Source organism: Schistocerca gregaria, chromosome 9, assembly GCF_023897955.1.
Source record: "Schistocerca gregaria isolate iqSchGreg1 chromosome 9, iqSchGreg1.2, whole genome shotgun sequence".
NCBI lineage: Eukaryota > Metazoa > Arthropoda > Insecta > Orthoptera > Acrididae > Schistocerca > Schistocerca gregaria.
In genome coordinates, this window is record NC_064928.1 from 58,343,258 (window position 1) to 58,364,955 (window position 21,698).

The window sequence follows — 21,698 nt, forward strand, 5'->3', positions numbered from 1 at the left end:
CGCTTTGATCGTTCCCTGGAAGACTAGTAGTAGTTTCCGAAGAACATCTGGAGGCATTCCGTAATCTGAGGACGTTCAGAGTGTTGATGAAACACAAAAACTGCATCGGCATAGAACACAATAAGCACTATGCGGACTTTTCTCCATGGGAGTAATGTCTTATACTGTCTACACTTTGATTGTACACTGGAAGTCTAGTAGTAGTTTGCGAAGCACATCTGGAGGCATTTTGTAATCTGTGGACCTTCAGAGTGTTGATGAAACAAAGAAATTGCGTCGGCATTGCACACAATAAGCACCATGCGGACCTTTCTCTATGGGAGTAATGTCTTAAACTGTCTACGCTTTGATAGTACACTGGAAGACTAGTAGTAGTTTCCGAAGCACATCTGGAAGCATTCTATAATCTGTCGACCTTGAGAGTATAGATGAAACACAAAAATTTCATCGTCATTGAACACAATAAGCACCATTCGACTTTTCTCCATGGGAGTAATGTCCTAAACTGTTTACGCTTTGATCGTACACTCAAAGACTAGTAGTAGTTTCCGAAGCACATCTTGAGTCATTCTGTAATCTCTGGACCTTCAGAGTGTTGATGAAACACAGAAATTGCAACGGCATTGAACACAATAAACACCATGCGGACTTTTCTCCATGGAAGTAATGTCTTAAACTGTCTACGCTTTGATCGTACACAGGAAGACTAGTAGTAGTTTCCGAAGCATATCTGGAGGCGTTCTGTAATCTGTGGACCTTCAGAGTGTTGATGAAACACAGAAATTGCATCGGCATTGAACACAATAAGCAGCATGCGGACTTTTCTCCATGGGAGTAAAGTCTTAAACTGTCTACGGTTTGATCGTTCCCTGGAAGACTAGTAATAGTTTCCGAAGCACATCTGGATGCATTCTGTAATCTGTGGACCTTCAGAGTGTTGATGAAACACAAAAATTGCATCGGCATTGAACACAATAAGCACCATGTGGACTTTTCTCCATGGGAGTTATGTCTTAAACTGTCTACGCTTTGATCGTTCCCTGGAAGACTAGTAGTAGTTTCCGAAGCACATCTGGATGCATTCTGTAATCTGTGGACCTTCAGAGTGTTGATGAAACACAGAAATTGCATCGGCATTGAACACAATAAGCACCATGCAGACTTTTCTCCATGGGAGTAATGTCTTCAACTGTCTACGCTTTGATCGTTCCCTGGAAGACTAGTAGTAGTTTCCAAAGCACATTTGGATGCATTCTGTAATCTGTGGACCTTCACAGTGTGACGAAACACAGAAATTGAATCGGAATTGAACACAATAAGCACCTTGCGGACTTTTCTCCATTGAAGTAATGTCTTAAACTGTCTACGATTTGATCGTTCCCTGGAAGACTAGTAGTAGTTTCCGAAGCACATTTGGATGCATTCTGTAATCTGTGGACCTTCTGAGTGTTGATGAAACACAAAAATTGCATCGGCATTGAACTCAATAAGCACTTTGCGGACTTTTCTCCATGAGAGTAATGTCTTAAAGTGTCTATGCTTTGATCGTTTACTGGAAGACTAGTAGTAGTATCCGAAGCACATCTGGAGGCATTCTGTAATCTGTGGACCTTCAGAGTGTTGATGAAACACAGAAATTGCATCGGCATTGAACACAATAAGCACCATGCGGACTTTTCTCCATGGTAGTAATGTCTTAAACTGTCTACGCTTTGATCGTTCACTGGAAGACTAGTAGTAGTTTCCGAAGCACATCTGGATGCATTCTGTAATCTGTGGACCTTCAGAGTGTTTTGAAACACAGAAATTGCATCGGCATTGAACACAATAAGCACCATGCGGACTTTTCTCCATGGGAGTAATGTCTTCAACTGTCTACGCTTTGATCGTTCCCTGGAAGACTAGTAGTAGTTTCCGAAGCACATTTGGATGCATTCTGTAATCTGTGGACCTTCAGAGTGTGATGAAACACAGAAATTGAATCGGCATTGAACACAATAAGCACCATGCGGACTTTTCTCCAAGGGAGTAATGTCATAAACTGTCTACTCTTTGATCGGTCACAGGATGAGTAGTAGTAGTTTCCGAAGCACATCTGGATGCATTCCGTAATCTGTGGACCTTCAAAGTGTTGATGAAACACAAAAATTGCATCGGCATTGACACAATAAGCACCATGCGGATTTTCCTCCATGGGAGTAATGTCTTAAACTGTCTACGGTTTGATCGTTCCCTGGAAGACTAGTAGTAGTTTCCGAAGCACATCTGGATGCATTCTGTAATCTGTGGACCTTCAGGGTGTTGATGAAACACAGAAATTGCATCGGCATTGAAGACAATAATCACCACGAAGACTTTTCTCCATGGGAGTAATGTCTTAAACTGTCTACGTTTTGATCGTACACTTGAAGACTAGTAGTAGTTTCCGAAGCACATCTGGAAGCATTCTGTAATCTGTCGACCTTCAGAGTATTGATGAAACACAGAAATTGCATCGGCATTGAACACAATAACCACCATGCGAACTTTTCTCCATGGGAGTAATGTCTTATACTGTCTACGCTTTGATCGTACCCTGGAAGACAAGTTGTAGCTTCCGAAGCACATCTGGATGTATTCTGTAATCTGTGGACCTTCAGAGTGTTGATGAAACACAAAAATTGCATCTTCTTTGAACACAATGATCACCATGCGGACTTTCCTCCATGGGAGTAATGTCTTAAACTGTTTACACTTCGATCGTTCACTGGAAGACTAGTAGTAGTTTCCGAAGCACATTTGGATGCATTCTGTAATGTGTGGACCTTCACAGTGTGATGAAACACAGAAATAGAATCGGCATTGAATACAATAAGCACCATGCGGACTTTTCTCCATTGGAGTAATGTCTTAAACTGTCTACGCTTTGATCGTTCCCTGGAAGACTAGTAGTAGTTTCCGAAGCAGATTTGGATGCATTCTGTAATCTGTGGACCTTCAGAGTGTTGATGAAACACAAAAATTGCATCGGCATTGAACACAATAAGCACCATGCGGACTTTTCTCCATGGGAGTAATGTTGTAAACCGTCTACGCTTTGATCGTACACTGGAAAACTAGTAGTAGTTTCCGAAGCACATCTGGAGGCATTCTGTAATATGTTGACCTGCAGAGTGTTGATGAAACACAGAAATTGCATCGGCATTGAACACAACAAGCACCATGTGGACTTTTCTCAATGGGAGTAATGTCTTAAAGTGTCTATGCTTTGATCGTTTACTGGAAGACTAGTAGTAGTTTCCGAAGCACATCTGGAGGCATTCTGTAATCTGTGGACCTTCAGAGTGTTGATGAAACACAGAAATTGCATCGGCATTGAACACAATAAGCACCATGCGGACTTTTCTCCATGGTAGTAATGTCTTAAACTGTCGACTTTTTGATCGTACACTGGAAGACTAGTAGTAGTTTCCGAAGCACATCTGTAGGCATTGTATAATGTGTGGACCTTCAGGGTGTTGATGAAACATAGAAATTGCGTCGGCATTGAAAACAATAAGCACCATGCGGACTTTTCTCCATGGGAGTAATGTCTTAAACTGTCTACGCTTTGATCGTTCCCTGCAAGACTAGTAGTAGTTTCCGAAGCACATCTGGAGGCATTCTGTAATTTGTGGACCTTCAGAGTGTTGATGAAACACAAAAATTGCATCGGCATTGAAGACAATAAGCACCATGCAGACTTTTCTAAATGGTAGTAATGTCTTAAACTGTCTACGCTTTGATCGTACACAGGAAGACTAGTAGTAGTTTGCGAAGCACATTTGGAGGCGTTCTGTATACTGTGGACTTTCAGAGTGTTGATGAAACACAGAAATTGCATCGGCATTGAACACAATAAGCACATTGCCGACTTTTCTCCATGGGAGTTATGTCTTAAACTGTCTACGCTTTGATCGTTCCCTGGAACACTAGTAGTAGTTTCAAAAGCACATCTGGATGCATTCTGTAATCTGTGGACCTTCAGAGTGTGATGAAACACAGAAATTGAATCGGCATTGAACACAATAAGCACCATGCGGACTTTTCTCCAAGGGAGTAATGTCATAAACTGTCTACGCTTTGATCGGTCACAGGATGACTAGTAGTAGTTTCCGAAGCACATCCGGATGCATTCTGTAATCTGTGGACCTTCAAAGTGTTGATGAAACACAAAAATTGCATCGGCATTGAACACAATAATCACCATGAAGACTTTTCCCCATGGGAGTAATGTCTTAAACTGTCTACGCTTTGATCGTACTCTTGAAAACTAGTAGTAGTTTCCGAAGCACATCTGGAAGCATTCTGTAATCTGTCGACCTTCAGAGTATTGATGAAACACAGATATTGCATCTACATTGAACACAATAACCACCATGCGAACTTTTCTCCATGGGAGTAATGTCTTATACTGTCTACGCTTTGATCGTTCCCTGGAAGACAAGTTGTAGCTTCCGAAGCACATCTGGATGTATTCTGTAATCTGTGGACCTTCAGAGTGTTGATGAAACACAAAAATTTCATCGGCACTGAACACAATAAGCACCATGCCGACTTTTCTCCATGGGAGTAATGTCTTAAACTGTCTACGCTTTGATCGTTCCCTCGAAGACTAGTAGTAGTTTCCGAAGCACATATGGATGCATTCTGTAATCTGTGGACCTTCAGAGTGTTGATGAAAAACAAAAATTGCATCTTCATTGAACACAATAATCCCCATGCGGACTTTCCTCCATGGGAGTAATGTCTTAAACTGTTTACACTTTGATCGTTCACTGGAAGACTAGTAGTAGTTTCCGAAGCACATCTGGATGCATTCTGTAATCTGTAGACCTTCAGAGTGTTGATGAAACACAAAAATTCATCGGCATTGAACACAATAAGCACCATGCGGACTCTTCTCCATGGGAGTAATGTCTTAAACTGCCTACGCTTTGATCGTTTCCTGGAAGATTAGTAGTAGTTTCTGAAGCACATCTTGATGCATTCTGTATTCCGTGGACCTTCAGAGTGTTGATGAAACACAAAAATTGCATCGGCATTGAACACAATAAGCACCATGTGGACTTATCTCCATGGGAGTAATGTCTTAAACTGTCTACGCTTTGTTCGTTCCCTGGAAGACTAGTAGTAGTTTCCGAAGCATAACTGGATGCACTCTGTAATCTGTGGACCTTCAGAGTGTTGATGAAACACAAAAATTGCATCGGCATTGAATACAATAAGCACCATGCGGACTTTTCTCCATGGAATTAATGTCTCAAACTGTCTACGCTTTGATCGTTCCCTGGAAGACTAGTAGTAGTTTCCGAAGAACATCTGGAGGCATTCCGTAATCTGAGGACGTTCAGAGTGTTGATGAAACACAAAAACTGCATCGGCATTGAACACAATAAGCACTATGCGGACTTTTCTCCATGGGAGTAATGTCTTAAACTGTCTACACTTTGATTGTACACTGGAAGTCTAGTAGTAGTTTGCGAAGCACATCTGGAGGCATTTTGTAATCTGTGGACCTTCAGAGTGTTGATGAAACAAAGAAATTGCATCGGCATTGCACACAATAAGCACCATGCGGACCTTTCTCTATGGGAGTAATGTCTTAAACTGTCTACGCTTTGATAGTACACTGGAAGACTAGTAGTAGTTTCCGAAGCACATCTGGAAGCATTCTATAATCTGTCGACCTTGAGAGTATAGATGAAACACAAAAATTTCATCGTCATTGAACACAATAAGCACCATTCGACTTTTCTCCATGGGAGTAATGTCCTAAACTGTTTACGCTTTGATCGTACACTGAAAGACTAGTAGTAGTTTCCGAAGCACATCTTGAGTCATTCTGTAATCTCTGGACCTTCAGAGTGTTGATCAAACACAGAAATTGCAACGGCATTGAACACAATAAACCCCATGCGGACTTTTCTCCATGGAAGTAATGTCTTAAACTGTCTACGCTTTGATCGTACACAGGAAGACTAGTAGTAGTTTCCGAAGCATATCTGGAGGCGTTCTGTAATCTGTGGACCTTCAGAGTGTTGATGAAACACAGAAATTGCATCGGCATTGAACACAATAAGCAGCATGCGGACTTTTCTCCATGGGAGTAATGTCTTAAACTGTCTACGGTTTGATCGTTCCCTGGAAGACTAGTAGTAGTTTCCGAAGCACATCTGGATGCATTCTGTAATCTGTGGACCTTCAGAGTGTTGATGAAACACAAAAATTGCATCGGCATTGAACACAATAAGCACCATGTGGACTTTTCTCCATGGGAGTTATGTCTTAAACTGTCTACGATTTGATCGTTCCCTGGAAGACTAGTAGTAGTTTCCGAAGCACATCTGGATGCATTCTGTAATCTGTGGACCTTCAGAGTGTTGATGAAACACAGAAATTGCATCGGCATTGAACACAATAAGCACCATGCAGACTTTTCTCCATGGGAGTAATGTCTTCAACTGTCTACGCTTTGATCGTTCCCTGGAAGACTAGTAGTAGTTTCCGAAGCACATTTAGATGCATTCTGTAATCTGTGGACCTTCACAGTGTGATGAAACACAGAAATTGAATCGGCATTGAACACAATAAGCACCATGCGGACTTTTCTCCATTGAAGTAATGTCTTAAACTGTCTACGATTTGATCGTTCCCTGGAAGACTAGTAGTAGTTTCCGAAGCATATTTGGATGCATTCTGTAATCTGTGGACCTTCTGAGTGTTGATGAAACACAAAAATTGCATCGGCATTGAACTCAATAAGCACTTTGCGGACTTTTCTCCATGAGAGTAATGTCTTAAAGTGTCTATGCTTTGATCGTTTACTGGAAGACTAGTAGTAGTATCCGAAGCACATCTGGAGGCATTCTGTAATCTGTGGACCTTCAGAGTGTTGATGAAACACAGAAATTGCATCGGCATTGAACACAATAAGCACCATGCGGACTTTTCTCCATGGGAGTAATGTCTTCAACTGTCTACGCTTTGATCGTTCCCTGGAAGACTAGTAGTAGTTTCCGAAGCACATTTGGATGCATTCTGTAATCTGTGGACCTTCAGAGTGTGATGAAACACAGAAATTGAATCGGCATTGAACACAATAAGCACCATGCGGACTTTTCTCCAAGGGAGTAATGTCATAAACTGTCTACTCTTTGATCGGTCACAGGATGACTAGTAGTAGTTTCCGAAGCACATCTGGATGCATTCCGTAATCTGTGGACCTTCAAAGTGTTGATGAAACACAAAAATTGCATCGGCATTGACACAATAAGCACCATGCGGACTTTCCTCCATGGGAGTAATGTCTTAAACTGTCTATGGTTTGATCGTTCCCTGGAAGACTAGTAGTAGTTTCCGAAGCACATCTGGAAGCATTCTGTAATCTGTCGACCTTCAGAGTATTGATGAAACACAGAAATTACATCGGCATTGAACACAATAACCACCATGCGAACTTTTCTCCATGGGAGTAATGTCTTATACTGTCTACGCTTTGATCGTACCCTGGAAGACAAGTTGTAGCTTCCGAAGCACATCTGGATGTATTCTGTAATCTGTGGACCTTCAGAGTGTTGATGAAACACAAAAATTGCATCTTCTTTGAACACAATAATCACCATGCGGACTTTCCTCCATGGGAGTAATGTCTTAAACTGTTTACACTTCGATCGTTCACTGGAAGACTAGTAGTAGTTTCCGAAGCACATCTGGATGCATTCTGTAATCTGTAGACCTTCAGAGTGTTGATGAAACACAAAAATTCATCGGCATTGAACACAATAAGCACCATGCGGACTTTTCTCCATGGGAGTAATGTCTTAAACTGTCTACGCTTTGATCGTTCCCTGGAAGACTAGTAGTAGTTTCCGAAGCACATTTGGATGCATTCTGTAATCTGTGGACCTTCACAGTGTCATGAAACACAGAAATTGAATCGGCATTGAACACAATAAGCACCTTGCGGACTTTTCTCCATTGGAGTAATGTCTTAAAGTGTCTACGCTTTGATCGTTCCCTGGAAGACTAGTAGTAGTTTCCAAAGCACATTTGGATGCATTCTGTAATCTGTGGACCTTCTGAGTGTTGATGAAACACAAAAATTGCATCGGCATTGAACTCAATAAGCACCTTGCAGACTTTTCTCCATGAGAGTAATGTGTTAAAGTGTCTATGCTTTGATCGTTTACTGGAAGACTAGTAGTAGTTTCCGAAGCACATCTGGAGGCATTCTGTAATCTGTGGACCTTCAGAGTGTTGATGAAACACAGAAATTGCATCGGCATTGAACACAATAAGCACCATGCGGACTTTTCTCCATGGTAGTAATGTCTTAAACTGTCTACGCTTCGATCGTTCCCTGCAAGACTAGTAGTAGTTTCCGAAGCACATCTGGAGGCATTCTGTAATTTGTGGACCTTCAGAGTGTTGATGAAACACAAAAATTGCATCGGCATTGAACACAATAAGCACCATGCAGACTTTTCTAAATGGTAGTAATGTCTTAAACTGTCTACGCTTTGATCGTACACAGGAAGACTAGTAGTAGTTTGCGAAGCACATTTGGAGGCGTTCTGTATACTGTGGACTTTCAGAGTGTTGATGAAACACAGAAATTGCATCGGCATTGAACACAATAAGCACCTTGCCGACTTTTCTCCATGGGAGTAATGTCTTAAACTGTCTACGCTTTGATCGTTCCCTGGAACACTAGTAGTAGTTTCAAAAGCACATCTGGATGCATTCTGTAATCTGTGGACCTTCAGAGTGTGATGAAACACAGAAATTGAATCGGCATTGAACACAATAAGCACCATGCGGACTTTTCTCCAAGGGAGTAATGTCATAAACTGTCTACGCTTTGATCGGTCACAGGATGACTAGTAGTAGTTTCCGAAGCACATCCGGATGCATTCTGTAATCTGCGGACCTTCAAAGTGTTGATGAAACACAAAAATTGCATCGGCATTGAACACAATAATCACCATGAAGACTTTTCCCCATGGGAGTAATGTCTTAAACTGTCTACGCTTTGATCGTACTCTTGAAAACTAGTAGTTGTTTCCGAAGCACATCTGGAAGCATTCTGTAATCTGTCGACCTTCAGAGTATTGATGAAACACAGATATTGCATCTACATTGAACACAATAACCACCATGAAGACTTTTCTCCATGGGAGTAATGTCTTATACTGTCTACGCTTTGATCGTTCCCTGGATGACAAGTTGTAGCTTCCGAAGCACATCTGGATGTATTCTGTAATCTATGGACCTTCAGAGTGTTGATGAAACACAAAAATTTCATCGGCACTGAACACAATAAGCACCATGCCGACTTTTCTCCATGGGAGTAATGTCTTAAACTGTCTACGCTTTGATCGTTCCCTCGAAGACTAGTAGTAGTTTCCGAAGCACATATGGATGCATTCTGTAATCTGTGGACCTTCAGGGTGTTGATGAAAAACAAAAATTGCATCTTCTTTGAACACAATAATCCCCATGCGGACTTTCCTCCATGGGAGTAATGTCTTAAACTGTTTACACTTTGATCGTTCACTGGAAGACTAGTAGTAGTTTCCGAAGCACATCTGGATGCATTCTGTAATCTGTAGACATTCAGAGTGTTGATGAAACACAAAAATTCATCGGCATTGAACACAATAAGCACCATGCGGACTCTTCTCCATGGGAGTAATGTCTTAAACTGCCTACGCTTTGATCGTTTCCTGGAAGATTAGTAGTAGTTTCTGAAGCACATCTTGATGCATTCTGTATTCCGTGGACCTTCAGAGTGTTGATGAAACACAAAAATTGCATCGGCATTGAACACAATAAGCACCATGTGGACTTATCTCCATGGGAGTAATGTCTTAAACTGTCTACGCTTTGTTCGTTCCCTGGAAGACTAGTAGTAGTTTCCGAAGCATAACTGGATGCACTCTGTAATCTGTGGACCTTCAGAGTGTTGATGAAACACAAAAATTGCATCGGCATTGAATACAATAAGCACCATGCGGACTTTTCTCCATGGAAGTAATGTCTCAAACTGTCTACGCTTTGATCGTTCCCTGGAAGACTAGTAGTAGTTTCCGAAGAACATCTGGAGGCATTCCGTAATCTGAGGACGTTCAGAGTGTTGATGAAACACAAAAACTGCATCGGCATTGAACACAATAAGCACTATGCGGACTTTTCTCCATGGGAGTAATGTCTGAAACTGTCTACACTTTGATTGTACACTGGAAGTCTAGTAGTAGTTTCCGAAGCACATCTGGAGGCGTTCTGTAATCTGTGGACCTTCAGAGTGTTGATGAAACACAGATATTGCATCGGCATTGAACACAACAAGCACCATGTGGAGTTTACTCCATGGGAGTAATGTCTTAAACTGTCTACGCTTTGATCGTACACTTTAAGACTAGTAGTAGTTTCCGAAGCACATCTGGAGGCGTTCTGTAATCTGTGGACCTTCAGAGTGTTGATGAAACACAGAAATTGCATCGGCATTGAACACAACAAGCACCATGTGGAGTTTACTCCATGGGAGTAATGCCTTTAACTGTCTATGCTTTGATCGTTTACTGGAAGACTATTAGTAGTTTCCGAAGTACATCTGGAGGAATTCTGTGATCTGTGGACCTTCAGAGTGTTGATGAAACATAGAAAATTCATCTGCATTGAACACAATAAGCACCATGCGGACTTTTCTCCATGGTAGTAATGTCTTAAACTGTCTACGCTTTGATCGTTCACTGGAAGACTAGTAGTAGTTTCCGAAGCACATCTGGATGCATTCTGTAATCTGTGGACCTTCAGAGTGTTGATGAAACACAGAAATTGCATCGGCATTGAACACAATAAGCACCATGCAGACTTTTCTCCATGGGAGTAATGTCTTCAACTGTCTACGCTTTGATCGTTCCCTGGAAGACTAGTAGTAGTTTCCGAAGCACATCAGGATGCATTCTGTAATCTGTGGACCTTCACAGTGTGATGAATCACGGAAATTGAATCGGCATTGAACACAATAAGCACCTTGCGGACTTTTCTCCATTGGGTTAATGTCTTAAACTGTCTACGCTTTGATCGTTCCCTGGAAGGCTAGTAGTAGTTTCCGAAGTACATTTGGATGCATTCTGTAATCTGTGGACCTTCTGAGTGTTGATGAAACACAAAAATTGCATCTGCATTGAACTCAATAAGCATCTTGCGGACTTTTCTCCATGAGAGTAATGTCTTAAAGTGTCTATGCTTTGATCGTACACTGGAAGACTAGTAGTAGTTTCCGAAGCACATCTGGAGGCATTTTGTAATCTGTGGACCTTCAGAGTGTTGATGAAACACAGAAATTGCATCGGCATTGAACACAATAAGCACCATGCGGACTTTTCTCCATGGTAGTAATGTCTTAAACTGTCTACGCCTTGATCGTTCACTGAAAGATTAGTAGTAGTTTCCGAAGCCCATCTGGATGCATTCTGTAATCTGTGGACCTTCAGAGTGTTTTGAAACACAGAAATTGCATCGGCATTGAACACAATAAGCACCATGCGGACTTTTCTCCATGGGAGTAATGTCTTCAACTGTCTACGCTTTGATCGTTCCCTGGAAGACTAGTAGTAGTTTCCGAAGCACATTTGGATGCATTCTGTAATCTGTGGACCTTCACAGTGTGATGAAACACAGAAATTGAATCGGCATTGAACACAATAAGCACCATGCGGACTTTTCTCCATTGGAGTAATGTCTTAAACTGTCTACGCTTTGATCGTTCCCTGGAAGACTAGTAGTAGTTTCCGAAGCAGATTTGGATGCATTCTGTAATCTGTGGACCTTCAGAGTGTTGATGAAACACAAAAATTGCATCGGCATTGAACTCAATAAGCACCTTGCGGACTTTTCTCCATGAGAGTAATGTCTCAAACTGTCTACGCTTTGATCGTTCCCTCGAGGACTAGTAGTAGTTTCCGAAGACCATCTGGAGGCATTCTGTAATCTGTGAACCTTCAGAGTGTTGATGAAACACAAAAATTGCATCGGCATTGAACACAATAAGCACCATGCGAACTTTTCTCCATTATAGTAATGTCTTAAACTGTCTACGCTTTGATCGTACACTGGAAAACTAGTAGTAGTTTCCGAAGCACATCTGGAAGCATTCTGTAATATGTTGACCTGCAGAGTGTTGATGAAACGCAGAAATTGCATCGGCATTGAATACAATAAGCACCATGCGGACTTTTCTAAATGGAAGTAATGTCTCAAACTGTCTACGCTTTGATCGTTCCCTGGAAGACTAGTAGTAGTTTCCGAAGAACATCTGGAGGCATTCCGTAATCTGAGGACGTTCAGAGTGTTGATGAAACACAAAAACTGCATCGGCATTGAACACAATAAGCACTATGCGGACTTTTCTCCATGGGAGTAATGTCTTAAACTGTCTACACTTTGATTGTACACTGGAAGTCTAGTAGTAGTTTCCGAAGCACATCTGGAGGCATTCTGTTATCTGTTGACCTTCAGAGTGTTGATGAAACACAGAAATTGAATCGGCATTGAACACAATAAGCACCATGCGGACTTTTCTCCATGAGAGTAATGTCTTAAACTGTCTACGCTTTGATCGTACACTTTAAGACTAGTAGTAGTTTCCGAAGCACATCTGGAGGCATTCTGTAATCTGTGAACCTTCAGAGTGTTGATGAAACACAAAAATTGCATCGGCATTGAACACAATAAGCACCATGCGAACTTTTCTCCATGGTAGTAATGTCTTAAACTGTCTACGCTTTGATCGTACACTGGAAAACTAGTAGTAGTTTCCGAAGCACATCTGGAGGCATTCTGTAATATGTTGACCTGCAGAGTGTTGATGAAACGCAGAAATTGCATCGGCATTGAATACAATAAGCACCATGCGGACTTTTCTCCATGGAAGTAATGTCTCAAACTGTCTACGCTTTGATCGTTCCCTGGAAGACTAGTAGTAGTTTCCGAAGAAAATCTGGAGGCATTCCGTAATCTGAGGACGTTCAGAGTGTTGATGAAACACAAAAACTGCATCGGCATTGAACACAATAAGCACTATGCGGACTTTTCTCCATGCGAGTAATGTCTTAAACTGTCTACACTTTGATTGTACACTGGAAGTCTAGTAGTAGTTTCCGAAGCACATCTGGAGGCATTCTGTTATCTGTTGACCTTCAGAGTGTTGATGAAACACAGAAATTGAATCGGCATTGAACACAATAAGCACCATGCGGACTTTTCTCCATGAGAGTAATGTCTTAAACTGTCTACGCTTTGATCGTACACTTTAAGACTAGTAGTAGTTTCCGAAGCACATCTGGAGGCGTTCTGTAATCTGTGGACCTTCAGAGTGTTGATGAAACACAGAAATTGCATCGGCATTGAACACAACAAGCACCATGTGGAGTTTACTCCATGGGAGTAATGCCTTTAACTGTCTATGCTTTGATCGTTTACTGGAAGACTATTAGTAGTTTCCGAAGTACATCTGGAGGCATTCTGTGATCTGTGGACCTTCAGAGTGTTGATGAAACATAGAAAATTCATCTGCATTGAACACAATAAGCACCATGCGGATTTTTCTCCATGGTAGTAATGTCTTAAACTGTCTACGCTTTGATCGGTCACAGGATGACTAGTAGTAGTTTCCGAAGCACATCCGGATGCATTCTGTAATCTGCGGACCTTCAAAGTGTTGATGAAACACAAAAATTGCATCGGCATTGAACACAATAATCACCATGAAGACTTTTCCCCATGGGAGTAATGTCTTAAACTGTCTACGCTTTGATCGTACTCTTGAAAACTAGTAGTTGTTTCCGAAGCACATCTGGAAGCATTCTGTAATCTGTCGACCTTCAGAGTATTGATGAAACACAGATATTGCATCTACATTGAACACAATAACCACCATGCGAACTTTTCTCCATGGGAGTAATGTCTTATACTGTCTACGCTTTGATCGTTCCCTGGATGACAAGTTGTAGCTTCCGAAGCACATCTGGATGTATTCTGTAATCTGTGGACCTTCAGAGTGTTGATGAAACACAAAAATTTCATCGGCACTGAACACAATAAGCACCATGCCGACTTTTCTCCATGGGAGTAATGTCTTAAACTGTCTACGCTTTGATCGTTCCCTCGAAGACTAGTAGTAGTTTCCGAAGCACATATGGATGCATTCTGTAATCTGTGGACCTTCAGGGTGTTGATGAAAAACAAAAATTGCATCTTCTTTGAACACAATAATCCCCATGCGGACTTTCCTCCATGGGAGTAATGTCTTAAACTGTTTACACTTTGATCGTTCACTGGAAGACTAGTAGTAGTTTCCGAAGCACATCTGGATGCATTCTGTAATCTGTAGACATTCAGAGTGTTGATGAAACACAAAAATTCATCGGCATTGAACACAATAAGCACCATGCGGACTCTTCTCCATGGGAGTAATGTCTTAAACTGCCTACGCTTTGATCGTTTCCTGGAAGATTATTAGTAGTTTCTGAAGCACATCTTGATGCATTCTGTATTCCGTGGACCTTCAGAGTGTTGATGAAACACAAAAATTGCATCGGCATTGAACACAATAAGCACCATGTGGACTTATCTCCATGGGAGTAATGTCTTAAACTGTCTACGCTTTGTTCGTTCCCTGGAAGACTAGTAGTAGTTTCCGAAGCATAACTGGATGCACTCTGTAATCTGTGGACCTTCAGAGTGTTGATGAAACACAAAAATTGCATCGGCATTGAATACAATAAGCACCATGCGGACTTTTCTCCATGGAAGTAATGTCTCAAACTGTCTACGCTTTGATCGTTCCCTGGAAGACTAGTAGTAGTTTCCGAAGAACATCTGGAGGCATTCCGTAATCTGAGGACGTTCAGAGTGTTGATGAAACACAAAAACTGCATCGGCATTGAACACAATAAGCACTATGCGGACTTTTCTCCATGGGAGTAATGTCTGAAACTGTCTACACTTTGATTGTACACTGGAAGTCTAGTAGTAGTTTCCGAAGCACATCTGGAGGCGTTCTGTAATCTGTGGCCCTTCAGAGTGTTGATGAAACACAGATATTGCATCGGCATTGAACACAACAAGCACCATGTGGAGTTTACTCCATGGGAGTAATGTCTTAAACTGTCTACGCTTTGATCGTACACTTTAAGACTAGTAGTAGTTTCCGAAGCACATCTGGAGGCGTTCTGTAATCTGTGGACCTTCAGAGTGTTGATGAAACACAGAAATTGCATCGGCATTGAACACAACAAGCACCATGTGGAGTTTACTCCATGGGAGTAATGCCTTTAACTGTCTATGCTTTGATCGTTTACTGGAAGACTATTAGTAGTTTCCGAAGTACATCTGGAGGAATTCTGTGATCTGTGGACCTTCAGAGTGTTGATGAAACATAGAAAATTCATCTGCATTGAACACAATAAGCACCATGCGGACTTTTCTCCATGGTAGTAATGTCTTAAACTGTCTACGCTTTGATCGTTCACTGGAAGACTAGTAGTAGTTTCCGAAGCACATCTGGATGCATTCTGTAATCTGTGGACCTTCAGAGTGTTGATGAAACACAGAAATTGCATCGGCATTGAACACAATAAGCACCATGCAGACTTTTCTCCATGGGAGTAATGTCTTCAACTGTCTACGCTTTGATCGTTCCCTGGAAGACTAGTAGTAGTTTCCGAAGCACATCAGGATGCATTCTGTAATCTGTGGACCTTCACAGTGTGATGAATCACGGAAATTGAATCGGCATTGAACACAATAGGCACCTTGCGGACTTTTCTCCATTGGGTTAATGTCTTAAACTGTCTACGCTTTGATCGCTCCCTGGAAGGCTAGTAGTAGTTTCCGAAGTACATTTGGATGCATTCTGTAATCTGTGGACCTTCTGAGTGTTGATGAAACACAAAAATTGCATCTGCATTGAACTCAATAAGCACCTTGCGGACTTTTCTCCATGAGAGTAATGTCTTAAAGTGTCTATGCTTTGATCGTTTACTGGAAGACTAGTAGTAGTTTCCGAAGCACATCTGGAGGCATTTTGTAATCTGTGGACCTTCAGAGTGTTGATGAAACACAGAAATTGCATCGGCATTGAACACAATAAGCACCATGCGGACTTTTCTCCATGGTAGTAATGTCTTAAACTGTCTACGCCTTGATCGTTCACTGAAAGATTAGTAGTAGTTTCCGAAGCCCATCTGGATGCATTCTGTAATCTGTGGACCTTCAGAGTGTTTTGAAACACAGAAATTGCATCGGCATTGAACACAATAAGCACCATGCGGACTTTTCTCCATGGGAGTAATGTCTTCAACTGTCTACGCTTTGATCGTTCCCTGGAAGACTAGTAGTAGTTTCCGAAGCACATTTGGATGCATTCTGTAATCTGTGGACCTTCACAGTGTGATGAAACACAGAAATTGAATCGGCATTGAACACAATAAGCACCATGCGGACTTTTCTCCATTGGAGTAATGTCTTAAACTGTCTACGCTTTGATCGTTCCCTGGAAGACTAGTAGTAGTTTCCGAAGCAGATTTGGATGCATTCTGTAATCTGTGGACCTTCAGAGTGTTGATGAAACACAAAAATTGCATCGGCATTGAACTCAATAAGCACCTTGCGGACTTTTCTCCATGAGAGTAATGTCTCAAACTGTCTACGCTTTGATCGTTCCCTCGAGGACTAGTAGTAGTTTCCGTAGACCATCTGGAGGCATTCTGTAATCTGTGAACCTTCAGAGTGTTGATGAAACACAAAAATTGCATCGGCATTGAACACAATAAGCACCATGCGAACTTTTCTCCATGGTAGTAATGTCTTAAACTGTCTACGCTTTGATCGTACACTGGAAAACTAGTAGTAGTTTCCGAAGCACATCTGGAAGCATTCTGTAATATGTTGACCTGCAGAGTGTTGATGAAACGCAGAAATTGCATCGGCATTGAATACAATAAGCACCATGCGGACTTTTCTAAATGGAAGTAATGTCTCAAACTGTCTACGCTTTGATCGTTCCCTGGAAGACTAGTAGTAGTTTCCGAAGAACATCTGGAGGCATTCCGTAATCTGAGGACGTTCAGAGTGTTGATGAAACACAAAAACTGCATCGGCATTGAACACAATAAGCACTATGCGGACTTTTCTCCATGGGAGTAATGTCTTAAACTGTCTACACTTTGATTGTACACTGGAAGTCTAGTAGTAGTTTCCGAAGCACATCTGGAGGCATTCTGTTATCTGTTGACCTTCAGAGTGTTGATGAAACACAGAAATTGAATCGGCATTGAACACAATAAGCACCATGCGGACTTTTCTCCATGAGAGTAATGTCTTAAACTGTCTACGCTTTGATCGTACACTTTAAGACTAGTAGTAGTTTCCGAAGCACATCTGGAGGCATTCTGTAATCTGTGAACCTTCAGAGTGTTGATGAAACACAAAAATTGCATCGGCATTGAACACAATAAGCACCATGCGAACTTTTCTCCATGGTAGTAATGTCTTAAACTGTCTACGCTTTGATCGTACACTGGAAAACTAGTAGTAGTTTCCGAAGCACATCTGGAGGCATTCTGTAATATGTTGACCTGCAGAGTGTTGATGAAACGCAGAAATTGCATCGGCATTGAATACAATAAGCACCATGCGGACTTTTCTCCATGGAAGTAATGTCTCAAACTGTCTACGCTTTGATCGTTCCCTGGAAGACTAGTAGTAGTTTCCGAAGAACATCTGGAGGCATTCCGTAATCTGAGGACGTTCAGAGTGTTGATGAAACACAAAAACTGCATCGGCATTGAACACAATAAGCACTATGCGGACTTTTCTCCATGCGAGTAATGTCTTAAACTGTCTACACTTTGATTGTACACTGGAAGTCTAGTAGTAGTTTCCGAAGCACATCTGGAGGCATTCTGTTATCTGTTGACCTTCAGAGTGTTGATGAAACACAGAAATTGAATCGGCATTGAACACAATAAGCACCATGCGGACTTTTCTCCATGAGAGTAATGTCTTAAACTGTCTACGCTTTGATCGTACACTTTAAGACTAGTAGTAGTTTCCGAAGCACATCTGGAGGCGTTCTGTAATCTGTGGACCTTCAGAGTGTTGATGAAACACAGAAATTGCATCGGCATTGAACACAACAAGCACCATGTGGAGTTTACTCCATGGGAGTAATGCCTTTAACTGTCTATGCTTTGATCGTTTACTGGAAGACTATTAGTAGTTTCCGAAGTACATCTGGAGGCATTCTGTGATCTGTGGACCTTCAGAGTGTTGATGAAACATAGAAAATTCATCTGCATTGAACACAATAAGCACCATGCGGATTTTTCTCCATGGTAGTAATGTCTTAAACTGTCTACGCTTTGATCGTTCACTGGAAGACTAGTAGTAGTTTCCGAAGCACATCTGGATGCATTCTGTAATCTGTGGACCTTCAGAGTGTTGATGAAACACAGAAATTGCATCGGCATTGAACACAATAAGCACCATGCAGACTTTTCTCCATGGGAGTAATGTCTTCAACTGTCTACGCTTTGATCGTTCCCTGGAAGACTAGTAGTAGTTTCCGAAGCACATCAGGATGCATTCTGTAATCTGTGGACCTTCACAGTGTGATGAATCACAGAAATTAAATCGGCATTGAACACAATAAGCACCTTGCGGGCTTTTCTCCATTGGGTTAATGTCTTAAACTGTCTACGCTTTGATCGTCCCCTGGAAGGCTAGTAGTAGTTTCCGAAGTACATTTGGATGCATTCTGTAATCTGTGGACCTTCTGAGTGTTGATGAAACACAAAAATTGCGTCTGCATTGAACTCAATAAGCACCTTGCGGACTTTTCTCCATGAGAGTAATGTCTTAAAGTGTCTATGCTTTGATCGTTTACTGGAAGACTAGTAGTAGTTTCCGAAGCACATCTGGAGGCATTTTGTAATCTGTGGACCTTCAGAGTGCTGATGAAACACAGAAATTGCATCAGCATTGAACACAATAAGCACCATGCGGACTTTTCTCCATGGTAGTAATGTCTTAAACTGTCTACGCTTTGATCGTTCACTGAAAGACTAGTAGTAGTTTCCGAAGCACATCTGGATGCATTCTGTAATCTGTGGACCTTCAGAGTGTTTTGAAACACAGAAATTGCATCGGCATTGAGCACAATAAGCACCATGCGGACTTTTCTCCATGGGAGTAATGTCTTCAACTGTCTACGCTTTGATCGTTCCCTGGAAGACTAGTAGTAGTTTCCGAAGCACATTTGTATGCATTCTGTAATCTGTGGACCTTCACAGTGTGATGAAACACAGAAATTGAATCGGCATTGAACACAATAAGCACCATGCGGACTTTTCTCCATTGGAGTAATGTCTTAAACTGTCTGGGCTTTGATCGTTCCCTGGAAGACTAGTAGTAGTTTCCGAAGCAGATTTGGATGCATTCTGTAATCTGTGGACCTTCAGAGTGTTGATGAAACACAAAAATTGCATCGGCATTGAACTCAATAAGCACCTTGCGGACTTTTCTCCATGAGAGTAATGTCTCAAACTGTCTACGCTTTGATCGTTCCCTCGAGGACTAGTAGTAGTTTCCGAAGCACATCTGGAGGCATTCTGTAGTCTGTGAACCTTCAGAGTGTTGATGAAACACAAAAATTGCATCGGCATTGAACACAACAAGCACCATGCGAACTTTTCTCCATGGTAGTAATGTCTTAAACTGTCTACGCTTTGATCGTTCACTGAAAGACTAGTAGTAGTTTCCGAAGCACATCTGGATGCATTCTGTAATCTGTGGACCTTCAGAGTGTTTTGAAACACAGAAATTGCATCGGCATTGAGCACAATAAGCACCATGCGGACTTTTCTCCATGGGAGTAATGTCTTCAACTGTCTACGCTTTGATCGTACTCAGGAAGACTAGTAGTAGTTTCCGAAGCACATCTGGAGGCGTTCTGTATACTGTGGACTTTCAGAGTTTTGATGAAAAACAGAAATTGCATCGGCATTGAACACAATAAGCACCTTGCCGACTTTTCTCCATGGGAGTAATGTCTAAAACTGTCTACGCTTTGATCGTTCCCTGGAACACTAGTAGTAGTTTCAAAAGCACATCTGGATGCATTCTGTAATCTGTGGACCTTCAGAGTGTGATGAAACACAGAAATTGAATCGGCATTGAACACAATAAGCACCATGCGGACTTTTCTCCAAGGGAGTAATGTCATAAACTGTCTACGCTTTGATCGGTCACAGGATGACTAGTAGTAGTTTCAGAAGCACATCTGGATGCATTCTGTAATCTGTGGACCTTCAGAGTGTTGATGAAACACAAAAATTAATCGGCATTGAACACAATAAGCACCATGCGGACTTTTCTCCATGTGAGTAATGTCTTAAACTACCTACGCTTTGATCGTTTCCTGGAAGATTAGTAGTAGTTTCTGAAGCACATCTTGATGCATTCTGTATTCCGTGGACCTTCAGAGTGTTGATGAAACACAAAAATTGCATCGGCATTGAACACAATAAGCACCATGTGGACTTATCTCCATGGTAGTAATGTCTTAAACTGTCTACGCTTTGTTCGTTCCCAGGAAGACTAGTAGTAGTTTCCGAAGCATATCTGGATGCACTCTGTAATCTGTGGACCTTCAGAGTGTTGATGAAACACAAAAATTCATCGGCATTGAACACAATAAGCACCATGCGAACTTTTCTCCATGGTAGTAATGTCTTAAACTGTCTACGCTTTGATCGTACACTGGAAAACTAGTAGTAGTTTCCGAAGCACATCTGGAGGCATTCTGTAATATGTTGACCTGCAGAGTGTTGATGAAACGCAGAAATTGCATCGGCATTGAATACAATAAGCACCATGCGGACTTTTCTCCATGGAAGTAATGTCTCAAACTGTCTACGCTTTGATCGTTCCCTGGAAGACTAGTAGTAGTTTCCGAAGAACATCTGGAGGCATTCCGTAATCTGAGGACGTTCAGAGTGTTGATGAAACACAAAAACTGCATCGGCATTGAACACAATAAGCACTATGCGGACTTTTCTCCATGCGAGTAATGTCTTAAACTGTCTACACTTTGATTGTACACTGGAAGTCTAGTAGTAGTTTCCGAAGCACATCTGGAGGCATTCTGTTATCTGTTGACCTTCAGAGTGTTGATGAAACACAGAAATTGAATCGGCATTGAACACAATAAGCACCATGCGGACTTTTCTCCATGAGAGTAATGTCTTAAACTGTCTACGCTTTGATCGTACACTTTAAGACTAGTAGTAGTTTCCGAAGCACATCTGGAGGCGTTCTGTAATCTGTGGACCTTCAGAGTGTTGATGAAACACAGAAATTGCATCGGCATTGAACACAACAAGCACCATGTGGAGTTTACTCCATGGGAGTAATGCCTTTAACTGTCTATGCTTTGATCGTTTACTGGAAGACTATTAGTAGTTTCCGAAGTACATCTGGAGGCATTCTGTGATCTGTGGACCTTCAGAGTGTTGATGAAACATAGAAAATTCATCTGCATTGAACACAATAAGCACCATGCGGATTTTTCTCCATGGTAGTAATGTCTTAAACTGTCTACGCTTTGATCG